This window comes from Pelophylax lessonae, assembly GCF_965119305.1.
Source record: "Pelophylax lessonae genome assembly, chromosome: 5".
Taxonomy (NCBI): domain Eukaryota; kingdom Metazoa; phylum Chordata; class Amphibia; order Anura; family Ranidae; genus Pelophylax; species Pelophylax lessonae.
This window is the reverse complement of record NC_138772.1, coordinates 517,262,589-517,269,792: the sequence shown is the minus strand read 5'-3', so window position 1 is coordinate 517,269,792 and position 7,204 is coordinate 517,262,589.

The following is a 7,204-nucleotide window of genomic DNA, read 5'->3' as shown; positions in this document are numbered from 1 at the left end:
TCGGAGCCCCGCAGTCACTTGTTATATAGCCCTGAATCGAACTGGCTGGGGCTGGTTAGCCCCCAGAAGCGGGAAGATTCAGGCGGGAACAGGGGTCCACGCGCTGATCTGCCCAGAGACACTGCTCCCCAGAGCGGGAAAAACCTGAAAAACATAAAATCTGCCCAGATACCTACTGACTCTGGGCGGGAAGCTTGAAACTGACCTGTCTCGGGTCAAAAGTTCAACCTTGCCTTTACAATAGAATGAAAAGGACTACACTGACTGAACCTGGCTAATAAAATTTATCTTTAAAATAAGTACACCTGCTCCCATCCCATAGAGAAAATGTAGGGTTATAAAAAACCCCATTTTCTCCATATTCCACTTCACAATCCTGCTTTAGCACACTGTGGTGTTAATCCATTCATACGTTGGGTTTTATGCTATTGCGTTCTTTATTTATTTCCATGGTCTAATCATCACTGAGTTCATCATTCATGTGAGCCTGGATTCACTATCAAGGTGACAAGATCTACACGGGAGAATTTGGCTTATACCTTACCTCCTTGTGGTAAGCTTACACCCTTAAGGGGACCTGCTCTTTGAATATAACATCATTCACTGTTTGGACTTTATGGACATTCATTTCTTCCATGATCATATGACTAGCGCGACTTAATTTTATTCAGAATTCATTGCCAGGTGCATTTGTCCTGCAGCTGACCTCCATCTAACCTGCATTTGAGATGCTTCAAGCAGGTTTTGCATTCTCATAGACATGTATGGGAAAGCAAAACCCATTTAAAGTAAACAATGCACTTTAACACAGGCCCTTAGAGTAGATATAGACATTTAGTCATTCTAAGTCTGCCTTTACTCTGAAACCTGTTCTACATTGGATCTTAGGCAGTGAGGAAGCAATGTGATTCCTCCACACCGCATATTTTAACTCTATTTTTGCCGGCAAATGCACCTTAGGGTTGCAGAGCATTTGCGGGGCTTCCAAGTTTGCTAGAAGGTGTTCTAGCGTTTGGGGGGGTTTGCTGCCCGCCGATTCCTACATGTCGGATAACTTTGCTGTGGGCAAGAGGCAAAGTATCGCGAGTATATGCTGCATGTAAACTCCCCCATCAGCTGCCTATTGCAGCCTAAAGTGATTGTAAAGTCTAGTTTTTTTTTTCTTTTAAAATAACAAACACATTATACTTACCTGCTCTGTGCAGTAGATTTGCACAGAGCAGTCCAGATCCTCCTCCTCCTGGGTCCCTCTTCTGTGCTCCTGGCCCCTCCCTCCTGTTGAGTGCCCCCACAGCAAGCAGCTTTCTATGGGGGCATCCGAGCTGAGTCACAGCTCCCTGAGTCCATTCAGACACGGAGCTGCAGTTTGGCCCTGCCCCCTCTCTCTCCTGATTGGCTAACTGACTTTGATTGACAGCAGTGGGAGCCAATGGCGCCGCGCCTGTGTCTCAGCTAATCAGGAGGGAGAGTCCTGGAAGGCTGAGAATGCATTAAGATAAAAAAATATTCTGACTTTAAAACCCCTTTAAGGGGGGGCGGTTGGCCCCCAACTGCACTTCTAAATGAAGCCTTATTGTGGACGACAGGTGGTCATCAGCCATGAGATCATCAGTGCTAGCACTAATGGATTAGAAAGGGAAGAAGAAAGATATTAATGATATGGCAGACAAGGGCAATGTATATTACCAGGGCTGCTGAAAGAAATCGCAGGGCCCCGTACAGACTACCTGACAGGCTCCCCCCCCCCCCAAATAAATATTAAAGCTATATTTCGCTAAAACTTGAATAAAATCATTATTAGCACACTCAAATACAACATAACTCACAGAATTCCTGCTAAATCTAAAAAACAAAACAGAGTTAATTAAAATGAAAAAAATATATAGGCTGGGCAGTTGGTGCTCTGGGATCAGAGAGACAGAGGGAGAGAAACAAAGTTACAGGGATAACAAATTTAGGAGCAGAGCTAACAGTTGAGCCAGGGCTGGGAGGGGGGTCGCACGGGGAGGGGGATTAGTGAGGGACAACTGTCTCTTTCTCAGCAGATAAAAGCTGGCAGCAGGGAAGGGGGGGGAGATCAGCTGCTGGTCTGCAATTGTGGTCCATCATTAATCCCCCACCCTGTGTGGGCCCCCCTGTGTGCGCGGGCCCCCTACAAGAAGACCAGTGGTCTCTCCCTATCAGCGGCCCTGTATATTACACACCTATATATCCACACTTACTGCTTTTCAAGCTCCAGGAAGTCTGTGTTAAAAGGCGAACTGTATAACAATCTGTGTTTTCCTGTCCAAGCCCCTACATTTCATACATTCCAGTGAACAGCACTCACAGCTCTTGGATGAATACCTCTGGCTATGATAATATTTATGCAACTAAAATAGTCATCAAATGGAAAGAAACTTTGACCAAAGCTTACTGTATATGATTGTTCACACAGGCCGTACTATAGTGTATGCTCATGCAAGGGCCTGTTTTTGCCTGCATGCAGATGCAGTGGTGTTCCGTGCATCCCCATGCAGGTAGTCCCATACATGTCAATTGGGGCACAGCAGCTGCTTCCAATTTAACAACCGTGCAGGTGCAATGATGTCATCCTTCCCCTTAAACCTTCTCTTTGCTGGCCGCTTCTGTGCAGCTAATCCCTATAGGCTTTTTGGGGATTTAAGGCCTCATTCAAATGAGTATACATAAACAGGCACCTGTGCAAGGGCTGTGTTTGTCTGCATGGGATGCACAGGTCCCATTCATAGCTATTGGGTACAGATTAGGGATCGACCGATTATCGGCAATGCTGATATATCGGGGGCTGATATACACTTTCCCCAATAGTGGGGAAAGTGTATATTTCGCTTGGCTGCCATTACAAGGAGCGGGGGGGGGGGAGCCTCCCCCCCCCTCTTGCCGCCTTCCACGGCTCTCCAGGGTCTCCCATTCCACCGGGAGTCCCAGGCACCCTACCTACATGGCCACCGAAGAGAAGACCCGATCAAAGCCGCATTCGGGTCTGATTGGGTCTCCATGTAAAAAACGGGCAGCAAAATTTAAAAAAATGCGAGCATTCAAAACAGCCAAACTTGGCGTTTTAAATGCTTTTAAGTACAGAGGAGAGGTTTGGGGTCTTTTAGACCCCCGGAGTACCTGTGAAAAATAAAAAATATATATATTTTTTTAAATGTCTGAAAATATTGGCCAATATCGGCCGATACCGATATCCGATGACCATAATATCAGTATCGGCACTAAAAAAAACTATATCGGTCGATCATTAGTAGAGATACACCTGTTGCTCCCATTCTGACATTGTGCGGGTGCGTTTGGATGTATGTCCCTGAAGGCAGACAGTGTTAGTTCAAGGACACGCACCCGCACTGGAATGGTTGTCAAATAGATGCATAGAACACCTGTGCATTCCATGTGGCAAGCACAGCCCTCCTACGGGTATGCGCTTATGTACAGCCGTGTTAACAAGACCTAATGGTCAGGGATGGATGGGGACTAGTTTCAGTGATAAGGTTAGATAGAAGATGGATCAAAAAACTATAGAATCAGCGCAAATCTACCCTACAATCTTATAATATCCCATAATGTCTAAGAAGAAAATGCAAGTGCAATGGTCTTGATGGATAATAATAATTGTGAAAAAATATAAATAAAACTTTTTCTATTGGTCTGTGCAAAAAATATGATAGTAAAAATAGTGATAAAAAAATTGAAAAAATATGTTAAAGAAACAATTTATACCTGTGAAAAATTCAGTGAATAAATGTGGGATAACAAAACAATTCATATCAGTTAAAAAAAATCCAATGAAATAAATAGATATTAAAAAATCACAAAAAATTCATAAAAAATGTCCACTCATTAATATTAGATTTGCGCTGATTCTACAGTTTGTTGATCCATTTCATGCTGCATACTCCTGCAGATAATTAGCTGCAACTACATATTATAGTATTCTTTGATCGCAATTCGTAGCCATTGATCGTTCTTGGTGCCAGATCTCTTTTTAGTACACACAGATAGAATATGGTTACTGATTAGGTAAAATGTATGCTGACAAAGTCCCGTAGGACGTAACGCGTATGGGAGGAGAAGCCGTACTCGATGACGTCATCCGCTGCTATCCTTCTGTGCCGTTAGGAGATCGACGATTGCTGTACATTTTAACATGCTGGGAAGAGGAGTGTTGTGTGAATAAATTCTTTAATAAAAGTATGTGGTTATTAAACAGTGGGCACTTTAAATGTTCCTTTTCTTCATATATGCCTGGATCTAGGAAACCCCTGCTGCTGCATATATCCCTTTTTCCCCCTTGAATGGGACTTATGACCTGCTGGTGATACAGTGGTCATTGGATTGAGGTGAGTACGGTGTTTATCTGTGGGTGAAGAGAGCAACCACCTGGAGTAGACATTTATTTCTGATTTCCTTCACCTATCCTGTGGAACTATACTTACTCATTGCAGGACATTTAAGCTTTATTTAATTTGAGTATAGACTATATGTTTATACTATAACATACCTTCCAACTGTCTCTGATTTCGAGAGACTGTCCGTCATACGGAACAAAGTCTCTCTGTCCCTCTTTCCTCCTCATTTGTCCCTTATTTTGATCTGATCTATATAGTTGTATATAAAATTACTTTCAAAAAGTGTTTTCCGGTGCTAAACCTTTCATCCAATTTCTAAATTTCTGCACTTGTAAATTTCAAAAGCCAATATAAAGGAATAGTAGTGGTAAAAAGACACTTGTGGATTTAACCAATCATTTTTTTCAATTCTCCTTTAACCACTTAAGCCCCGGAAGATTTTACCCCCTTCCTGACCAGGGGGTATTTTGCGATTTGGCACTATGTGACTTTAACGGACAATTGCGCGGTCGTGCGATGCTGTACCTAAACGAATTTGACGTCCTTTTTTTCCCACAAACAGAGCTTTCTTTTGGTGGTATTTGATCACCTGTGCGATTTTTTGATCATGCGCTATAAACAAAAAAATAGCGTCAATTTTGCAAAAATAGCAATATTTTTCACATTTTTTTATATGAAATTCCCCCAAAAAAATGTAAAAATCAAAATTTTTTAACATTTTCGGCCAATTTGTTTTATGCTACCTATGTTTGGTAAAAAAAAATCGCAAAAAGCGTATTTTGATTGGTTTGCGCAAAAGTTATCGCGTTTACTAACAAAGGGAAAGATTTTTGTCATTTTTGTTGTTTTTTTTTTAACGCGTAATGGCGGCGATCTGCGATTTTTTTTTGCAGTACTGCGACATTGCGGCGGACAGATCGGACCCTTGACTGACATTTTTGACACTTTTGGGGTTACCAGTGACATTACTGCAGTAATCAGTGCTATACATATGCACTGTTACTGCAAAATGACACTGGTAGTGAAGGGGTTAACTCTATTTGAGAGGGAGGGGCTGTGTGTGTCCATAGGGGAGTGATTCTAACTGTGATTGGCTGTGGGTTGAGCTGTAAAAACAGTGATCAACGGTCCTACATAGTAGAACCGTGTGATCACAGTTTCTACACAGGGGAGAATGACAGGCGGCTTGTTTACACTAGCCGCCTGACTTTCTCCCTCTGCAGCGGCGATCGTAGAGTGACCGGTGGACATCGGGTCCGCCGGTCACACGCGTGGGGGGACCATGACCAAGCGGGAGCGGGAGCGAGCCTCCGGCGGCGCGCGCTCGCTCCCTAGACCCTCACAGGCTAGCGATGTAGATCTACGTCACTTTGCCTGTGAGGGGCTGACTGCCGACGTAAATCTTCGTTAGGCAGTCAGCAAGTGGTTAAGGGGGCACGGCAGGGGGATGGTCTATGGACCTATGCCTACATACATTTGCTAATAGGTGTCCCTCTTTCAGAAAGTTGGGAGGTATCATAGCCTATATTTCTTTTTGTTTTGGCTGACTATTGTGATACATATTATGCCCTTTTTCTTCTTGTTTAAAGTGGAGTTCCGGCCTATTTTGCAACTTTAGTGATTCCTGGAGTGCTCGTTATGCTGATCAACAATTGGGCATTTTATTGCCTTATTTTCAGGGCATTTTTGATTGTACTTCCTCCTTCTCCCCCCTCTGTGGCCACGGCCACCGACATCACTTCCGCCTTTGCATTGCTTTCTGGGAGCTGTTTGTCATCACTCCCAGGAGGCTGGAATCAGGAAGAACTCCCAGAACACTCCCTGGAATCAGGAAGAAGGACACAGAAGATTACACTGCGGCTTCAGATGCCCACATCCAAGATGGCCATGCCCAGACAGCGTTTTTAAAAGTAAGATTTTTACTAAAATCAAATACTATACACCTTGTAAGTATGAGAATAGCGGTTCTGTAAAGGGCGATGGATTAGTATTATAGGGGTATTTTTAGTTAAAAAAGGTATTTGAGTCCAGAACTCTGCTTTAAAGTCCCTTGTTTGTGTTTCATCTCAGAATGCATTATACCTTGGTTATTGCATCCATGATGGAAGGTATGCTCAGGACTTCCTTTGAGAGCTTCCAGAGCATCTCCATGCATATGACATGAGTACCATTGGAAGTCCTGGCAGGGATTCTGCGAGTACCAAAGAAAGTCCTGGCAAGGATTCTGCAACTAGCAAAGGAAGTCCTGGCAGGAATTCTGCAAGTACCATTTGAAGTCCTGGCAGGGATTCTGGAAATACCATTGGAAATCCTGGCAGGGATTCTGCGAGTACCAAGTGAAGTCCTAGCAAGGATGATAACTGTACTATTGCACGTCTTGACAGGGAATCTGCGAGCACCAAAGGAAGTCCTGGAAGGGATTTTGTGTGTAACAAAATAAGTCCTGGCAGGGATTCTGCAAGCACCAAAGGACGTCCTGGCAGGGATTTTGCGAGTACCATTGGAAGTCCTGGCAGGGATTCTGCAAGCACCAAAGGAAGTCCTGGCAGGGATTTTGCGAGTACCATTGGAAGTCCTGGCAGGGATTTTGCGATTACCATTGGAAGTCCTGGCAGGGATTTTGCAAGTACCATTGGAAGTCCTGGCAGGGATTCTGCAAGCACCAAAGGAAGTCTTGGCAGGGATTTTGCGAGTACCATTGGAAGTCCTGGCAGGGATTTTGCGATTACCATTGGAAGTCCTGGCAGGGATTTTGCGAGTACCATTGGAAGTCCTGGCAGGGATTCTACGAGTACCAAGTTAAGTCCTAGCAAGGATGATAACTGTGACTGTCA